The following is a 21,093-nucleotide window of genomic DNA, read 5'->3' on the forward strand; positions in this document are numbered from 1 at the left end:
GCAGCTGTATGCAATCTGGACAAGGAGACACAAGACAGAACTACTGCAAATTACAATATTGCCAGGAATATGCTGGCAATGGCAGGAAATATAAGCCCAGATCTATAAGAGCCAGACATACAAATCATTGCTACCAGCAAATACATGCATTGCACTCCACCAAGCCACCTCCTCCTTCTTCTGTGGAACTCTCAATTGACTTCATCATCTTACAAAAATGCCTTGTTAATAAAGTTCATGTGTTTTGTAAATCAATGCCCTTTTATTGTAAGTGATAACCATAACAATAGATAGGAAATGAACAATAGAGAGACTAGAGATAAGCACCAGGGTGCAGCCTTACAATCACTTTTATATCATGATCACCTGCTCTCAACTTAGTGCTGCATTCCCCATCACCACCCAAAATGGCAGTCCACCCACATGCCAAAAGTGATCTTCACAAATTTTATGTACCAAAAACTAAGCAGGGGAAGGAGTCCTGTGTATTTTCCTTGTTGAATTTAAGGCATATTATAAGCCATATCCACTTGCCTGTTGACTTCTTGCAGAACTTCTTCCACACCCTCTGTGATCACCTGCCACTTGTCTTCAATAGCAGGAAGAGAGCACTGAATTTCATCAGACTGGAAAAGAAGAGAGACAAGCAGGGACACCTATTATCTTGATTAGTATCATGAATACCAACCAGGCAATTAGGGAGGGAGAAGTCCTTACTAACAGCTTTGCCAAATGCTTCCTGAATTGCCTAATGCTCTTCTCCACCCCAAGCTGATAGTACCCAGGCACTCCCAGTAACCTGCTAACATGGGGGTTACTAGCTCCTGGTTATCTCCCTGGGAGGTGGGTGAGGATGTCTAAAAATAGCACCCACAATCATTTAGGAACTTGGAATAAGTGCTTGTGGGAACTCTAGTCTTCCTGTATGTTTTCTTGCTGAAAATCCACAACTCCAAGAACATGATGCACCCAGGTTTTTTTGTTTAATTGCTGGCCAATATAATAACTAGATTCACCAAATTGAAGATCTGCCTTGAAAGCACAGCACTCACAAGCAGCTACGCTTTATTCCTCTCAGGCTCTGATGTTCTCCACCCTTGAGCATAAACACTTCTAGAGTCCTTCCATTACAGCAGCATATATGCTGACCTAACAATAGGAAAGAACTTAACTATTCAGTCCTCATCCATGCAGGTGATGATGAACTCAGAAATGAGACAGTCAAATAAATTAATGGGCTAAACAAAGCAAAAGTCAGTGTTGGAACCTCAGCTCGCACCATTATCAGGAGAGCTGGTAGAGAGCTCAAGACCATCCCTGCTCCAAGAGGACTGGCTGCAGGGTGCAGGGTCCCTTTGTGATTCTGGGGAGTCCAGGCAAGGCTGGCTGGGCACCCACCAGAATTGCTTGCATATATTTTTGAAAATGACATTCCATTACAATTTTTTACTTGTATCAAATATGTTTTTTTTCTCTGTGGTCTGTGGAGCTAGACTTTCCTCTGAGTTTTATCAGTAGAGACTGAAGCTGGATTAGTCCAATGAACCTGTGATATGTTGTCCTTCTGCTAATCAAAAATTCATCTTTTTGATATGGTGCCATTTATATCTGGGAACATAATGAAAGGAAGCCTATGTGAATTGTCCAGTTAGTTTGTGCCAAAACTCTTTCCAGGGTAAAAGCACTAACATCTTGAAATGAATGAACATATTTAATATAAAACACTATATCCTGTCCCTGTTCTAATACTAAAAGGGTTAAGCCTTCTATTCTGTTAAATTAACAAAAGCACTGTTACTATTTCCTCCTTGCTTGCCAGCGTGGTTTCCTCTGCAATAACATCTGTGACACCACAGAATTTTTTCAAGACCGAATTAGTGATGCTAGAAGAAAATGTTAGTTCACCAGATAGTTTGAGGAATAATATAATTTTTTATGTATATATATGTTTGTTTAGCATCTTGAATCTTCCTCATGTCTCCATGAATCTTGTGTGGTAGAAACTCTGAAATGCAAATCTAGGAAATTTCTGATCACTAAGTTTAGGGCTAAAGAGCCAACATAAGAGTTTCATTAAGATTCATTGTTTAGATGTGAGGTTAAATTAAGAGATCAGATCAAGTTACTTTTCTAGAAAACCAGTCTAAATAGAGTTAGGGTATGCAAGTTCCATTTTTACTGCCTGGCATTGGGCTGTGGAGGGAGGAACCTGGAAAATGCAGGAGAGAGCACTATTTAGGAGAGCACTAATTTATTTAGGAGAGCACTAGTTTGGCTAGGTAAGAAAAAGACTGTCAGTTTTTTATTTCTAATTCTCTAATCATTAAAATATTTTCTGTTACCAGAAGGAGAAGGGTTAAAAAAGATTACTGGCTTTAAAGAAAATGCATTGGTTGAATTCTTCAGAGAAACAGAGCTGAAAAGTGAATTTAATTCCTACATCTTCAAAGGATTCAGCTTATACAAACTGACTTATATAAATTAAAATGTTCAAAGGATCTAGTTCACTGTAGTTCCTGAAAATCAAATGTATCCCACTGTAATTTTATAAATTGTTATATCTAGAACTTTCTTTTCAACCTGTGTTAATGTCTCTCTTGTTCAACCCTTTTTATCTCCTGACATATTTTCAATGGATAAGAAATTGACTTTTAGCCATATTCTAACACTACTGAAGTGATCTTAAAGGTCTCTTCTAACCAAATTAATTGGATGATTCTTTGGTTCTATGACTGCTGAGTTTGGCCAGAAATCTGTGCCTTTAGAATACAAGGGCAGAAATCTGCTGTTAATGGCTGTAGCTATGTCTATAAAGACTGTGAAGTAAAACCAGAGTTGTGCAATCCTAGACTTAAAATAAAAATAAATTTATTACTGTTACTGGAAATAACAGCCCACCACTGGGAAACGGAATTTTAAAATAATTGATTTTAGCTGTATTTACTTAACCAGAGCAATAGACAGGTAAATCAATAATAAATTTTAAAAAGATTACTCAAATACATTCTTCTATGACCTGTACCAGATTCCAATAATGAGAACAGTTTAACAACAAATATAGTGTCATGAGTAAAAGATATAAACCCACATCTCCATCTGCTTTCTTTTACCCAACCTATGTAATCTCAAATATGATGTTGTGAAAATAATCTGGGAGTTATAGAAAGTGGTTCCTATAACACAGCAGTACCAATTACTCCACACCTTTTCCAGACCAGCTAGCGTTTTAGATCTCTTCTTTTGGGTAACCTGAGAAGGTTCATAAACTTACAGTATAAAATACTCTTTTCTGATCTTTTATGCAAGACCTTATGATGCCTTATATTTACCTAGCATAACCTTTGAATATGATTCAGTAGTAGATCCTAAGTTTTCCACAAGCAATTTTCAAAGCCCTGTGTTTATAAAGCTGATGTCATGTTTATAAAATTGTGCAGCATGGATTTAATATTATACGTAGAACTTATAAATGAGTGTATATGAGAAAAACAAGTTTTCCTACCTATGCTATTTAATTTGTGCTGAGAATATTTAGAATCAAGTAAGGAAAAGCAGAAGAAAATAATGTAGGTTTTCCAATGCCATACCCCTGACTTACCATTCCTTTCTCTAAGCAGATTTAGGCAGACATAGTGCAGATTGTGAGCCCCTACTGACAGTAAGCAGACGTATAAAATGGCAGTGACACTGGCAACTTAAGCATTTCCAAAGAGATTGCCTATGGTTTAAGGCAGGATACTTTAAACAGTCAAGGAAATATCTATGCAACTTCATTTTGTTAGAGATACTGTAATTTTCTACTAGCAAGATGTACTACATTTTGCTATTTTATGGACACTGGTGCTATTCCATCGTTCTGTAGAAAAAAATCATCTACAGAATTGCCCAATTTTTTTTGTGGTAAGCACAAAATAAGCTTTCCACATAAATTAAACTAGATTGAGATTGTATATTTTAAAAACCCAAAACATCCCCTTCTGATCCCAATCTGAAAACAGCAGCATGCTGCATCCACTATTATCACTTTTTTTACATTTAAAATATTGTATATATAGGAAAGGTAGCTGACAATATTAAATCAGTTATGTTATATACTGAAATGGTAAGTCAGAATTACATAAAGAAAGAGAAACAAACCAAAAAAAAACCCTATAAACTGCATTTTAATATTACAGTAAAAGATTAGGCTTACGATGACAACGACCAAGCAAAATATGAATACTAGCAACTTTTTAGTAAATCTGCACTATGGCATAACATGAAAATTGCTTTGTAATGACAAAATTTCTCTCATCCCAAGGTGAATTTGATGCTGGAAGACATTTCTATGAAGAATATTGTTTTATTGAAAAAAATGATCTAATCATAATGACTCTTTAATTATCACCTGAGACTTATGACAGAATACATCTGCACCCAGAGTTGCTAATAGCACCCAGCTGATGTAGGTCTTTGTTCCTTGCACACAGCTCAAGTCACATGAGGATAGCATTGACCTTATTTCAAGGAAGAATTATTCATGTCATTTATTTTAGTTATAGAGGTTGTTCACCCAGTCACGCCTGAATGAAATGGAAAGCATGGGTTTACAAAGTCAGCGCCAGACACACTGGGTCGACAAAGTACTTCATTTAATATGTAAAATTAGTTCCAGAGCTATGAAAGGCAGAGAAAGAGACAGATCCAGCATGCTCACTGAACTCTTTGATATGAACTAGACTATCATTTAGGACCTCAAGCAGTCACCTGTCAACTTCTATAGCCTCTCCCCTGCAGACTTTTTCTCTCTATCCTTAATACAGTCTATATACCTAGCCACACTGTTCCATTAGTCATTTGTTTTCTTTCCACTTCCACTATCATCTCTGCACTACCATCTTTCACACAACAGACCCTCCAAAAACCTGGCATTCTTGAAGATGCCTTTAGAGAATTGCTCTCTGAAAACTAGACTTATTCCCAACCCACAGTCACCAATTCTTCTCTTTTCTTTAAAATCCAGGGAAAGAAAACAGAAACTCTGACATGCCAAGATGACAAAGGGAAGCTGACAACTAAATTCAAGACATCTACAGTCTTCACAACAGGATACAAGTCATGTCTTCCAAGTCCCCTTTCCTTCTTCCTTAAGTCCACCTTTACTGCTAATTGAAATTTAGCCAGAGTAACTACTTGTAAAACAAAAGGCTAAAATTACAAGGAGTCCAAACCTTTTTGGTCCTACACATGAGATGAATGCTGTCTCTTCCTAGCAAGTAATGCTCCTTACACTTTGGACACAGACCTTGGGATAATTCAGACTACCCCTAAATCCCTGCTCAAATCTGGCCCCAAGAGAAGAAATTGTATCAACTTACTTTCATTTTGAGTAAAGAGTATCCATTCAGTAGGATAAATACTGTTCAACCACTACACCTTGGATTCTCGTTCAGAGTAGACAAATATTCCTATATACAGAAGTTTTAATGGATTTTCCATGCAGGTACTAGTCCAGTCAAGCCTTGTTCAGCATTAGAGGTATGCCTTATATTCATAAGACATCTTATTCTGCAGATATATGTTCTGTGTTGTCCATTTTTGGTAAGACATGCTATGGGACATAGCACTCGGTGCCAGTTATCTTAATATTTATTAAGTGACTCATAAAGGTCAGCAAATGACAAGAATTGCTTGTTCTGTCATACACCATTACTTGAATGGGCATTACAGCAAGCAGTGCTTCTAGTCACATTTTAGTCCAATGTGACTGCTGTTTTCCACAATTATACAGTAACAGGTAATAACTACCTCATGACAAGCTGACTTTGTGGAACTTGAGAGCCCAAGCAGTGAGGGGATTAGTAGTGCTGCTTTAATATGTCATTTTGATATTGGTATAGAAAGTAGCTAAACTAACAAGACGGCAGTTTTTCACTTGAGTATCTTTCTGTTTCATCTCTTTCATATAAGTGCATCCATTTCTGTGTTTATTCCATCATCTCACTAATACAGGAAATAATTGTGAGACTTTCTTTCAAACAGCTCTGCATCATTAACTCTATTTTATCTTTGCTGTAGTTATGCTAACAAAAACAAGTATATGAGCTATGAATGGTCTTGTCACAGCCATTATCTTTCTCTTGATGGCTTTTTGAGTTCAGCATGAGCTATTTACACGTAGCTTTTGGAATCACAGAAACAAGGGCAGGGAAGGACCTCAGGAGGTCACCCATTGCCTCTCCCTGCTGCAGGGCAGAGCCAAAGATCTAAACCTCAGCTAAAGAGATCTGAGCTCTCCCTAGCTGTTACTGGCCCCTGTCCACTCAATAGCTGCTGGTGGCTGTTTACCTCAGCTTCAAGATCTGATCCCTTTATAGCTGCTTTAACCTGAATGGATTATGTGATCTGTACTGTGCATTGCATATACAGCTCTTTTCATTCTGTGCTCTTACAGCTTGCTTTCACAATGCTCTGGGTCCTCTGCAGCTCTGGAAATCTACACATTGAGGGGAAAGAAGGGCATTTCCACTGTCCCTATAACCACCCTATGATCTACAAATAGTTTCATCACTCTCCATGTCCTCACATAAATCCTCTGCTTGCACAAGCCTGAGCAGTTATAAATAACGAGACGTGATATCATTTCTTTAAAAAGGCACAAATTTTTCCAAGAAACCAATTGCCCAGCAGAAAATGAAGGGAAAAGGACAAAACTGACAATGATGCAACTGGTAAGCAAAATGAGTGAGACTCAGTTTCCTGCTTTCTTTCATTTGCAAACTGCTCAGACATGAGTGTCATTTTGAGAGCTGACAGGTAACACATGACATTCCACAGCTGATTGAAGAAGACATTTTTTGGAAAGAGAAATTAAATGTTGTGAATTAACTTCACAGATTGAAAGCCAGCAAAGTACAGGAGGTCTACTGAAGAATAGACGTTTCCTTATTAAATTCGTCTGCTAACAAGAATATAACATATAAAATGTACAAGAACAAACTAAATTCTTCATTACTCAGGGCAGAGTAATTAACCTTATTCAGATTATTTCTAGGAATCATAATTTTGGATGATTTAGGAAAGCTTAACTGAAACCAAAGCAGCTTCTTAGAGTTTAAGGACTAAAATGTTGGTTTCACATGGGATAGGGCTACCTTTTTTCCCAGTGGCTGATACGGGGCTGTGTTTTGGATTTGTGCTGAACACAGAGTTGATAATACAGAGATGTTTTTGTTATTGCTGGGCAGGGCTTACACAGAGTCCAGGCCTTTTCTGCTTTTCATACTGCCGCACTCATGAGGAGCCTAAGGGTGCTTGGGAATCTGGGAGGAGACACAGCCAGGACAGCTGACCCCAAGTGACCAAAGGGATATTTCAGATCATATGACATCATGGTCAGTATATAAAGTGAGGGCAAGAAGGAGGAAGAGGGGGGCATTTGGAGTGATGGTGTGTGTCTTCACAAGTCACCATTAGACATGAGAGGGCCCTGCTCTCCTGGAGATGGCTGAACACCTGCCTGCCCATGGGAAGCGGTGACTTAATTCCTTATTTTGTTTTGTTTGCATGTGCAGCTTTTGCTTTCCCTGTTAAACCATGCTTATCTCAAGCTATGAATTTTCCAGCTTTTACCCTTCTGATTTTCTCCCCAGTCCCACTGGTGGGGGAGTGAATGAGTGGCTACCTGGGGCTTGGTTGCTGGCTGGGGTTAAAAACCATGACAAGGACCTAGAAAACTTACATGTAGCAATCCTAAGAAGAACTACCTAAAATAGCTAGAAAAAACATCTATAGCAAATGCATGCTGTGAAAATAAAAGCAATTAGGAAATGTAGCCATATGGATTTCCAAGTCTAAAATTTAAGAAGATGAAGATGCTAAGGAGCTATTTGCCAGGCTAAGGACATACAGCTTGGCTTCCAGAAGAGGCTAACACTGAGGGTCCCAATGGACATCAGTGACAAGTGGTGTCCCTCATGACCAGTGTAATTTCATATCTTCATTAATTACATAGACGAAAGGATCAAGGGCATCCTCAGCGAACTCACAGATGACACCAAGATGAGGGTGCTGTTGAAACACCTAAAGAACAAGGTTCCATCCAGAGAGACCTGGACAAGCTCGAGAAGTGGGTATACAAGAATCTCATGAGGTTTAACAAGACCAAGTGCTGGTGCTGCACCTGGGTTGAGCAAACCCCCAGTACCAGCAGAGGCTGGGGATGGACAGACCAGAGCAGCCCTGCCCAGAAGGACTTGGGGTGCTGTGGGTAGAGGCTGGACATGAGCCAGCCATGGACACTCCCAGCCCAGAGAGCCAAACGTGTCCTGGGCTGCATCCAAAGCAGCGTGGGCAGCAGGGCCAGGGAGGGGATTCTGCCCCTCTGCTCTGCTCTGCTGAGAGCCACCTGCAGGGCTGCATCAGCTCTGGGGGGCCAGCACAGGAAGGACATGGAGCTGCTGGAGTGACTCCAGAGGAGGTCACCCACATGGTTGCAGGGATGGATCATCTCTGTTACAAGGAAAGACTCAGAAAATTGGGATTGTTCAGCCTGGAGAAGAGAAGGCTTAGGGGTGACTTAATTGCATCCTTCCAGTAGTTGAAGGAAGCCTACAAGAATGACAGAGGGGAACTTTGAGAAGAGCATGTGATTTCAGGACAATTGGGAGTGGATTCAAACTAAAAGGAAGTAGGTTTATATTAGCTATTAGGATTTTTTTACTTGAGGGATGGTGAGGCACTGGAGTAGGTTGCCCATAGAAGCTGCGGATGCCCCATCCCTGGAGGTGTTCAAGACCAGCCTGGATGGAGCTCTGAACAACCTGGTCTAGTGGAAGGTGTCCTGGCCCATGGCAGGGAGTTTGGAACTAGATGATCTTTAATATCCTTTCTGACCCAAATCATTCTATGATTGTATGACTACATGAAAACCAAAAAGGAACAGAACTTGCTGGAAATATGTTTAACAGTTCGGTTTGGAACAGAACAGTGCTTTTAATTTTCTGCAAGTAGAAGTCTTAATTAATGCTGTTCTTTCTTGTTCTGCAGCTATTTACTTGCACAGAGATATATACCAGTCACAGCAGTACCGTTCCTAGGAAGGGAGACTAAAGCAATGGTTCCTGATGTTACAGAGTCTGGTAGAAAGTTAGATTTATGCAGAAAGTAATTTATTAGTTTCAGAGGGAAAAGAAGTGGCAGCACAATATTTGCAGAGGATGCTCAGCTTTGGAATGCTAACACCAGAAGGGACTATGGTTATGCAATTTGGCTGAGGATCTGCAGTATGATGGATGAAGATTACACTTCTTTCCTTGGCTGTACCTGTCTCACAGGTTGCAGACATCTCCAATACCAGGGCTTCTAGCCTAGCTCTGAGCAGGTCTCATTAGTAAGGATTTGAAACTGGCTGTGGCATCCAGTGACTCAACTTCTATAATGACTCAGTGTTGCAAGCTCATGGAACTTAGCCAGGCTGAACAACAGTGGAAAGTTTTCAAATTTTTTTTTCTTTTCTCAGACAAGAATTTTGAGTCTACCATCTATTTCTCTTCTCACAGATCCCTATTCAGAGCCCACTGACCATCCATTTCACAGATCTCACTGCAAGGTAGCTTCAGTTGGGAAAATTGCTCAGTTCCCACAGTTATTCTATTCCTAGCATGTGAACAACATAGTTACAGCATTCTTCCTGGGAGATGTACCTCAGAGCATGTGATCTTTTAAAGGAGAGAGCAGAGATCCATAATCAAATTATCAGATATGAGCTTACAAGATTGTTCTCAAGAGGAAGTATGAATCAGGAAAGAAATTGCTGGTTTGAGAACAGCAAAGTTTATGTATGATATTTGTGTTGCAAGGCAAAGCTCTGTATAAGCAGATGTTGGGTAACGAAGGTTCAGTGGTAGCTGTACTACCCACATCCAACATTTACCTCCCTATTACGCTGCAATAATCGTGTTACGCAGGCACAGGCCTCCTGGAAGTACAGGCGGGCTTTGTGTGACAGATTCTGATATTCATGCAGAAAAGCAAGACCACCAAACCTTTGCACTTGTCAATATTTGTACTCTAGCAGTTGATGTCTAATGGCTTAACACATTGATTCTTGTTGCCACCCTCCCCCCTGTATTCCAGGAAAAATTAGATTCAGTTTCCCAACTCACAGATTAGATAATAATCAAAAATGCAACCCAAGTCCAGCCTCCAAATTAAACATCCTTAATTCTCACAGTATCCTCTACATCCAGATACACCCCAGGCTTTTCTTAAAAGCAAAACCAAATTAAATAAAATACCAAAACCAGAATCAACCCCACCCACTACCAGCAATAAACCCAGCAAGGACTGTGACATATACTTCTTATGCAAAGCCTTAATGTTTTGGCTGTGCAAAACAGGAGATTTCTACTTGACATGGAACCAAAACCTAAGGCTTATAGACTCACAGTTCAGTAGCCCATCAGCTAAGTCAGGACAACCTACCCAGTGCTTCTCCACCCAAATCTTGCCTGCAGGTATTTGCATCCAACTTGCAGCCATGTCTTGGCGGAGATGGGAACAGGAGGTTCGAGCACCCTCAGCAGTGAAATATCACCTCCTACATCTCTGAATAGCATTACATCAACTCACAAGAGCTGCCTCTCATCACTTCCACTTAATGAAGCAAATACAAACCAAATTAATCCTCTGCAGGAGCATGGTCAGCACAGGCATACCTAAGCAAAACAATCTGCAAAGGGCCAAAGACCTGGAGGTCAACTCCTTTGTCTGTCAAGATCAGGCAGAGTCTTCCCATCCACTGAGCTCAGCATAGACCATTACAGATAATTTTAGTCCTCTTAAGAAAATGGCTGGTTTATTAACTAGGAACTCTCTGCTTGGCAAAACCAGACAGATTTGTATTGCTTTAAGTGGACAGACACATTTCATGCTATGTCAGGGTGGAACTCACCAGTAATTATAGTTTGATTTCCTTCATGATTCTCTGAAAGTATTTGGTTTCAGTTTTATATTTGAAAAGGGAAAAAAATGGAGATGGGAAAGGGAAAATAAATATCCAAATATCCTTGAGGTCCAAGGAATCCTCAAATTCTTTTATGCTGTGAGTTTTATGCCAAGGCAATCCACAGAAACAGAAGCGAATGAAGGATATTTACAACAAAGTGGTGCTTTGTCAGAGTCTCCCTTTAAAAAATTGATTTTACGAGAAGCCTTAACACAATTCTCAATTTATAGGAAGATTGTGGCAAGATTACAGGAAGAATACAGAGCACTCCTTCAAGGATCCCATGCTTAGGCTTGGCGCTGCCGAGAGATGCTGTGTGAAACCTATTCCCTCTGCCCATACACAATCCCAGAGATGGCTGATGCATTTCACCTAACAATAGTCATGGTAAAATTCACAGATGTCAGGAGCCAGAACTGAAACAGAAATAGCATCTTCTTCAAGAGTATCTTCATTAAGCAGCAGCACAGCAGATTTTCAGCCTACATTCATTTGTTCATAGGCAATCGCTTGCTTATTTAATTGTCTGTCATCATTCCCTTTACCTATTTGTAAAGGTAATTATAACAGTGACACAAGCATAAGCCAAAAAGTATACTTACTCTTTTTTTTAAATGAAAACTTCTTAATTTAAAAAAAATGGCATTGCAATGGAGATATGATCTTTCTTTTGTTTTTTTCTTTTTTGAAAAAAAAGATTTGTCATTTTTGCTAGAAATATTTTTTCCAAGTTTAGGTGAAATAAGTTTACAAATTGGTATTTTGGCTCAAGACTTACTCAAATCTAATGGGTTTTGGAGGATCTCTTTATAGAAAACTACCTGATTGCACAGGATTGTGGGTTCATTCCTTTTCCTATTATTTTTTAAAGTTTTTTTCACAGAAATTGCTTATGGTTTTGCCAGAAAGATAATGCCTGTAAGTATATCAGCCACATTCCTTAGGGTACCACAAAGACATTAGTATTCCCAATCCAGGGTGTTGGAACCAGATGATCTCCAAGGCCCCTTCCAAGCCAAACCATTCTGTGACTCTAATGCTATATTTCTGGCTTTTAAGACAGGCATCTGAAACTAGAAACAATAATATTTAGCTAAAAGTCCTCTGCATTATTCACAAAAGATGGTCAGGTAGCGGAGTGAAACAGATAATTTGTAAAGTGGCAGAAAGCTCCAGGTGAGGCTCCAAGATGATGGGATACTTCAGTTAAAAAATAAAATACCTGACCACTTGAGCTGCTACAGTATATTGCCAAAATAAACTACAACTATTTATTCAGATTATGTTCTTGGCTTTCCTTTCAGGAAAACTGCCAGAAAATAAATGAAGTTTTCACTGAGTCAGCAACACAGAAAAAACAGTTAAAGAAAGATCTGAAGTCAGAATATGCAACACACTTCATTTAACTAAGCAATATACTTAGATAAAGTCTAGGTTTTCTTTAGCTTACTAGGATTGCTTTTTATCATTCGAAATTTAATGGGTTTATTTATAATGCAACTAATTAAATAGAGGAGTGAACTATGCCACCAACATAAAAGGCACACAAAGTAATTTAATTTCCATTTATGAGAAATATTTTCCTCTCCAAATTTTCTCATTCTTGTCAGTGTTAGTTGGCCAGTTTAGCCTTTAGTGATTTTGCTACATGATTTATTATACACAGAGGACAATGAAGTCAATCCTTACCTTATACATCATCAGTGTAGAAACATACAATGTGAAAAGCCAGGCAACTTGAGGTGTGTGTTCTGGGTGCTAGCAACTGCTGCCTTGCATGGGAAATGTGTGGGAATGCTCTGACTTGCCTTGGGCCACCTTCTGGGAGATGGGCACCAGTGGAAACTCAGTCTCTTGTCCTTTGCTGCCAGGATCCATCAGCTTCAGGAAGGGTGGAATGGTGGCAGTGACAACCATGGAGAGCCAGGTGTGGTGGGTCACCTAAAGAAAGGCACAAAGGATGTCAGGATGTGAAACCAGAGAGCCCACAGCATGCCTGCTTCTCACTGTGTGTCACTGTGTGCTGGAACTAAAACAGGCACTGGAAGGGAAAGATAATAAACCCAGTTCCTGTAAGTGCAACTCCCGTAGTGTTACAATACTTTCTGGGTAAAATCACTTAACTGATACATCTGATAGGGCAGCCTATTCCTTAACGCCTAAACCCTGACTAAGGCAAACATTATGAAGACAAACTACATTAAAATGTACCCTGTCTACAGTTTATATGTTTGTTAAGTAGATTAGCTCATACCTACAAAAACAGTGATATAATTCTCTCCCCTTACCTTTTTCCTGAGAAGGTCTATACCTTTGGAATAACTGATGTAAACCTGTACATGTTTTTCGCTGTCTGGCAGCAAATTAAACTACTGAAATTGTCTCATTAAACCTGACTAACATTTGGGTCTAAAGCACTCCAAATGAAGAGTGAGCCGATTTCTCTGTAAAAGATCTATTAACAATGAGAGAAACATGAATAGATAAGTTTTGAAGAACCCTAACTTGCATTCTGTTGCTAAGGGATACACTTCCTCAGTATACGTACTCCCATGCTCTCAGCAAGTCTGACTCACAAGAAGTCTGGTTTTCAGTAAATAATGAAAGCCCTACACTAATGAAAACAATGTAAGAAGGGTCAAAAATGAAGTAAAATAAAATAACATTTACACTCCAGACAGTGCATAGGGTGCTTTACAATCAGAGTGCTCTCTGTATGCTGCCTAATGCACCTGGAAAATTTATGTTGAGACAGACTGGACTTTGCTTCATTTTCAAACTGATTTTTTTACAGCTCTACTCCTCTTCTACAGCTCCTTGTTATTTGTGTCCTTTTTTTTCTTTGCATCAAATGCTACTGCCAGATATCTTTCTCCCACGATATCTCCCTGTCCCCCTCACTTTTCATAACCTCTACTTGTTACATGGAATGGTTTTAGAGACACAAGGGTTAAGGCCAGAACTTACCCAAGTGACTTCCACTTTTGGACATCTCCATATGGGGTATCTGAACTAGTGACATCTCTGGGATGAAGTTTTTTGTTCCCATGAAGTTCAGAGAAAGCGACTGGTAGTCGTAACTCCTAAAATTGGGAATTATTTCTGAAAAATTTCACTAATCTTCTTTACCCTAAACGTCACTGTGTGAGGCAAATCCCAAGTCCTAATGCTGGTCTTGGCATTTGTAGAGTGAATTACAGAGGAAAGCCATAACCAACTTGTTCCTCCATAATTGCAAGATTCTCTCCCAGCAGCATGACCACTGGAATGACTTGCTCTGGATTTCCTATAGTATTTCTCTGAAACTATTCATATGAGTGAAGATAATAATGAGCTTAGAGACTGATCTTAACCAACTAACTCAAATTGTTTTCAATTATGGAAGCACATGCTGCAAAATGCACAAAATATCTGCATTTTAAAACCAACACAGAATATATATTACCTATATTATTATCTGGATAACTCTATAGATTAGTAATCAAAATATACAACTTGAACATCTGAGACAGTTATAAAAAAGAAGCAATCTATTGCAATAAATGTAGAGAAAATACAGAATAGGAATTTTACCTTTTGTTCACCTGCAAACCAGGTTAAGGGAAATTTTTTCCTATTTTCAAAAGGTCATATGCACAGCTATTAATCCTGTGACTCACAAGTCAGAAAAAGGTCAGTGGGTTTTTCATGTTCACATGCTACCTATTATAATATAACAAAGTTAAAAGAAAATCCCCACTGGGGCAAGATAATAAAAACCGGAAAAGAAATGTGAGTAATAGGGGAAGAAGAAAAAATTTAAAGGAGCTAACTTTAAAATGCAACATTGTTTTTGATTTTTACAACACAGGTGTTACAACACGAAAAAAAAAAACCAAAACATTAAAAAGTATCCGGGATAATTTTTTATGCAAACACCGGAGCTTTCTTACAAATCCCTTATCCCAAGTTATTTCCCCTTTTTCTCTTATTGTACTTACTACTAAATTTCCCACTAAAATAAATAATTTCTATGAAATCATGTGTAGTAAATCCTGTAGTCCTTATTCAAGCAAAAAAATCCTGCTGACTTCAGTGGAAGTTGCACTTGAGCAAGGCTTTCATCAAACATTTTATATTCTATAATGCTGTAAGTGGAGCAGTGGGAAACTATATCAAGCAGGTGAAAATTTGCATTAACACCTGTCCTTCTGTAATTTGCTCCTCCTAATGCACTTCACATCTGGAGGGATACCATGCCAACCAGCATTTTGTTAAAACATCTCTGAAGTCAGGAGTCTTCATGTCTCCTTTGCCACCATGTACAGTTGAATAGAGGGATGTGGGTTTAGAGAACATTTTACATTATGTGTAGTTAATTTTGCCATGTTTGTTATCAAGTTTACAAATGCTAACTTTTTTTACTTTAATGTAAAAAGAGTGTCCATGGGTTTATGAAAATTATGAGGTGTTTCTGTTTACTTTGAATTCCAACCAAAACTACAGCAATGTACCAGGGTTGTTGGACTGGATCCTGCTTTGGCTGGAACAGAATACACTGAAGTGCTCTTCTTTTTAAAGGTCTCAGGTGTAATATTGTCTTATATTTCATACCTAGAAAAAATAAATTGGTACCCTCCATGCTAAAACAAGAGAAGCACTATTATAAGAAACATAAATAAGTCTTAATGGCTTAACATGAAAAGAAATTGACCCCTGGATAAAATGCTGTTGACTGAGGTTAACCAATACTTTGCTTTTGGCATAAATAGGGTTCACCGTTGACCTAAAAGCATTTTCACCCATTTCAAAAAGCAAATTTATGGTTTCTTGTCTGTAGATGAAGCTTGTAGAGTGCTGTTGCATTAGTGAGTGGACACCAGCGACAGTCAGGAGTAACCTGTTCCCTATTTTGAGGTAAATTATTTCCATACTCAAAAGATGTGACTGCAGTAGCATATAAAGGTAGGAAAAACTTAAGAAATTCACATCTTCCAGTAAGATATGTTACTAAATTTAAAAACTCCACCTTATGCCAGAGATATGTTCAACAATATGCATACCACTAAAAAAAAGCTAAGACATATAAACATTTTGCCCTTTCTTTGTAACTCCCATGTATATGAAGATCAATCTTTAGATCTTAGATGTTTCATAAATCAAAAGGAAGGTTGTTAGCCACTGACATTGCCTTTTCAAAAACCACCATGAGCATCTCCTTCCATCTTGAAACAGAGAATCTGACTAAGTGACCATGGTCCTGTTTAGCTCTAGAGTTAGGGGGGTTCCTGAACCTTCCTATCCTACACACACTGAACCTCAGTGGCTGACTTGATACCTTGAAGATTTTGATCACAACTCACTAGGATGAAAGGCTCTGTATCATTGCACAATGACATCTTATTGCCATGATACATAACTGGGAAAAGATTCAGACAGAAAAAGAGTTCACCTGGACTCCTGATGCAACCAGTAAAGAGCCCAAGGGTATCCAGTTTCTAAAAACTCAAAATAAGGATATTTACTACTATTCAGAGAGCACTGTAGCTCTGTTGTCACAGTAACAAATAGCAGCAATAACATTACTGAACCTAATCACATTTGCAGTCTCACAGCATTGTATTCAACAGAATATATCTGAAGGCTTTCTATTTGCTAGCAAAAAGAAGGATGTTGGCCTAAATGAGAAGTAGGGACACGGGATTATGCTCTTATTTCATCTCTTGTTTCAAATGAAAACAACATAGCAGGAAAATCATGAATGCGTTTTTTAAAATATAATACACAGTATATTCTCTAATATTCTGCAACTCAAGGCAATTCAACCTTAATCAAACTTCGGAACTCTCGTCATTCATTTGCAAATGTTAAAGTTTTGGGCTGTTTCTTTTTGGGGATTTGGGTTTTTTTAAGAAATCTGTGACTAGTGATATAATTAAGCACTATTCAGCAGGTTGCCATAGGAAATATATTTTTTCAGCTAACCCAATGCCTCTACAGATATATGAGTTACCTAATGCTTCATTGGAAGTAGAAGATGACTCTTATATTTAAGAAACAGCATGAATGGCCTTTTTAATATAGGCAAAATATTTGTTGCCATTAAAAACAAAAACAACTTTAAAGTGTCTTCAATTGTGGTTTTGCAAGGCAAAAAAGTTAACTTCCTCTTATAGTTATCAGGAACTTGCAGGGGAAAAAATGTAATAAAAATACAAGAGGAAGAATCCCAATCTGTAGGAAATGAGAGCTTGATTAATTTTTCCTCTTTGAGGGTGTCATTTTATTTTGATCGCTTCTTAGAAACATTCAACTTGGAGGAGGAATGTTCGGTGCCTGTGACTGGTTTTCATGCACCATTCTAATTTGGAGATTTTAAGTACAAGCACGTTCACTTTGCAGTCTGGTCTACAGGAAGCAGTGGAAGTGCATTTGAAAATATATTTTATCAAAAAGGTACTGAAAGTGGCTCCAGGATGCAGAAACTCCTCTAAAACATTTTCCATGCAGCTTCACAATGAGCTTTGGGAACTTTTTATACTTTAGAGAAATATATAATTTTTATTAATATTCCTTCTAACATGTTGATAAAATACTGTGCATGTGCTCATTGAATACTGTTTTGATAAGACGTGCTCCAGTCCACTGCAGTGATTTCATGTAAATGTTGTTGAATGTCACTGACAGAGCACCATGCTAAGCCCTATCCCTGCTGCTCCCACCTGCAAAATCTCCCCAAGACCTTGCTATCCAAAGTGAAAACTCTCTCTCAAGGTAACAGAAATCTTTAGAGCCGCCTCAGGCAGACAGGGATTTAAAAGTCCAAAAGAGAAAGCAGTAAGAGCTAGTGGCCACTGCTCCTGGTGACTAGTACAGCCTAAATCCCACTTCAGTTCCCACACTGGAAGCTCCCTGTTGGCTGGAGTCAAGTATGAATGCACATGCTAGGCTATTCACACCTCGATTAATTATTCTAGTGGTCAAATCTGAAAGGAGAAGATACCACACTGAGTGTCCCCATGTCAGCTGCCTGCTTGATCTCATCAGCTGTATTTCTGTCAGATCCTTTGAATGTTAATTAATCACAATAACCCAGAACATGTTACAGAACACATTTAAGATGAATTGTCATATTTAGGGCCATATAGATCTGATTATTTTTATTATTATTATTATCTGCCTAAACACTCATCACCTCATTTCATCTCTTCGGTTTCTACACACTCCAGCACTGGACTTCAGCAAGAACACAATATCCCTTTTCATATTCCCCTTCCCAACTCACCTATTCAGTGTTGAAAACACCCCAGATCATGTGGTAGGGAAAAATATGGACCACTGTACAGTCATCTCATAAATGCTGAAGCTGATCCAGTGCTGCAGTAACAACAGCTGCTTTTATTGCAAATAAGTTTGGTATGATTTGGGTAAAGAAGATTCAACAAATTCTCCATTTGGCATGGACATAAAGGAGAAAATATTTTGCACTGTATCATTTCACATCACTTAAAATTAGCCTGAGATTTCAGTCTTGACTATAATTGCAAGGTCAGTCTTTGTTAATGCTGTCAAATTGCACTCTTGTAGAGGTGCCTTGCAGAGAATTGTTGTTTAAAATATCACATTCTTCCTAAGTAGTTCAGTCCAACTATGCAAGAGTTTAAAAAGTCCTAATCATACAGAAAAAAAAAATAAATCCAAAGTCCATTGTTAGTAGGGAGAGGCAAGCACAAACAGCAGTTAGCAAAAGCTAAATAGGACATGCAAAAAACTTCCATTACATAAATAGAGATAATTATAGGGTTACAGAAAATTCCCACAGAGTAAATTTGAGAAGTCATATGGCTAACAAGGACAACTATGGAAAGAAGACCTTTTTTGGTGCAAGAACAAAGGTGGATAAGGACAGAAATGATATCAACTGATTTTAAGAAGAGCACAATACTGCATACAGCAGTATTGCAAGGATGAGATGGAGCTAAACAAATTCTAGTCTGTGTTTAAAAATAAGATGTCATTAGAACCAGTTAAGCAATATTTCTAGCCTTGCTTTCTGAGGTCCCACAACAGTAACCATGAGGACTGACTTTTGGACATTTCAGTATTAACCCCAACATACCTATGAGGCTTATCAGGTATACTCTTGCCTCTGTCCACCCCTTTCCTATGTTTGTTTTTTATTAAAAGACTTTAACTCTCCACCAGTAACTGTTGAACTTGCAATAAGACAGAGAAGAGTTCAAAGTCAAGTGCCAGAATGCAATCAGACAGGGCAAAGGTATAACTGTGAAGACATATGAAGATGTTATAAAGTTGAATAAAAAAGAAAAAAAAAAAAGAGCAAAGAAAAGAGAATAAAGAAGAAATTATTGCTTTGGTGGTCCAGCATAAGTGGGAAAGGAAATGCTGTATATTGGTATGTATTTTGGTAGGCTTAATCTCTGTATAGCTATGTAATGTTGTAACTCTTAATAGAGCAGTACAGAAAAGGGAAGTATGGGATGTAATTGCTCAGTCAGTTATGAGGTATGCAGGCATACGTGAGCTCTTGCACACAGACCAGAACAAACACGAACACTTATTGTTGATTTGATAAAGAAATACAGAGTATTTGGTGGTGCATGCCAGCCAGCTGCCAGCTCACTGGTGAGCTGAACGTGCCTACAGCCTGGGCTGAGTGGTCTTGCTACCCCACACAGCATCTGAGCTGCTTTACTGCCTTTCCCAGGGAATAAAGGAGATCACTGGGAGTAGTCAAGAGTAAATGATCTTGCTATTAAGCATTCCTAGCTCACCCCTAATGAGAATCTAGGTGCCCAGGACATGATTAAGGGTCACATACCAATAAGCTGCTTGAGCCTCTACCTTCTGTCCCTTGACTTCAGGAACCCTCGCTTGATTATTAGTGGTACTTTCAAATTCACATTAAGAACTTACAATTTTGGAAGAAGGCCAGCAATACTGATCATAACTCTTGCATGGGCAACTTCTTCATACTCTCTTTTGCCACTCCACTCCTCCACTATGGAAGGTTTTTCTAAAAAAGGGTTTGGAAAACAGGATCACTAGTCCAGCTGGTATAAAGTTGCAGCGCTTCTTTTTAGCAGACCTACAGACTTTTACCAGCTGTTTAATGCCAATATTAGGCATGGAATATTGCTATTTGTCTATTCCTCTTGGAAAACATATCCACAGATAAGCAAGTAATGGCAAGGTCCCAGAGGCAGCCATCCTGTACCTGCGCTGTGAAGGATCCTAGGCTGGTTCAGGGTGGTCTGATGGCTCCAGTTGTGTTTGTACTCTGAAAACAGTGGTTTGCTCTCACAGTCAGTGTTGGGCTGAAACTTAGACCTGTGCATCTGCCCTTGCTGAGAGAAAATAGGAGATAAAATCCCGAAAGGAACTTTTGCAAGCAAAGTCCCTCCATTTCCCAGTGCTGTGCAAACATGCATCTTCTTCAGCTTCTGGCATCAGACCATTTCAATTTACTGCTGCACTCAGTCAAGAATATTTCTGTCTAACACATATCAAAGAGGAGTGTCTTTAGCATTAGTGCTTAAGGTTTTTGAAATTGCAAAGAAAAGGCAGGTGTGTCAATATGGAAGGCATTATGAGAGGGCAGCAAGATTAAAATGTCTATTTAAAGTGACCCGTTTTAATGAAGAGATTAGATCATACAACAGACACAGATTTTGTGAGATTTTTGTGAGATAAATTCTGTCTTCAAAACAGTTTGTCTCAAGTTTATTCTCAACTGTTCCTTGGAGTAAAAAGGAAGGAAATGGTATTAAACAGCAGAATGATCCTATAAATATGTTTGTCAGCCTCTTCTACTGAGTAAGAGAATATTTTTTTAGCTAAGTACAACTCTTTGTACTTCATCAGAATAAATGGTTTAGGATAATTTAAAAGCATTTTCCATGGACCAGGAACGTGCTAGCAACCTATATTCTAAAAGTAATCTGTAAAAACCTTCCATGCTGTTTCTCAAAAATTGTGCCAACCCTTTCACAGACAGAATACAGAAGACTATATGAGTTGTCTGGCAGCTAAGAGTAAAACATGTACATTGAGCATGTTTTACCTAAATAAGTTAACACAAAACAGAAGAAACAGAAAACCCCTAA

General features: G+C 38.6%; 1 long non-coding RNA gene across 1 annotated transcript; it reads right to left on the reverse strand.

The window, feature by feature from the left end:
- Positions 1–242: 242 nt before the first annotated feature.
- LOC140684304 (uncharacterized) lies at positions 243–20,352 on the reverse strand. The gene is made up of 2 exons (XR_012056406.1): positions 12,677–20,352; positions 243–626 (listed from the first exon to the last, which is right to left on the reverse strand). It is a non-coding gene; the product is annotated as an uncharacterized lncRNA (long non-coding RNA).
- Positions 20,353–21,093: the final 741 nt, after the last annotated feature.

This window comes from Taeniopygia guttata, chromosome 5 (assembly GCF_048771995.1).
Source record: "Taeniopygia guttata chromosome 5, bTaeGut7.mat, whole genome shotgun sequence".
In the NCBI taxonomy this organism is placed as follows: domain Eukaryota; kingdom Metazoa; phylum Chordata; class Aves; order Passeriformes; family Estrildidae; genus Taeniopygia; species Taeniopygia guttata.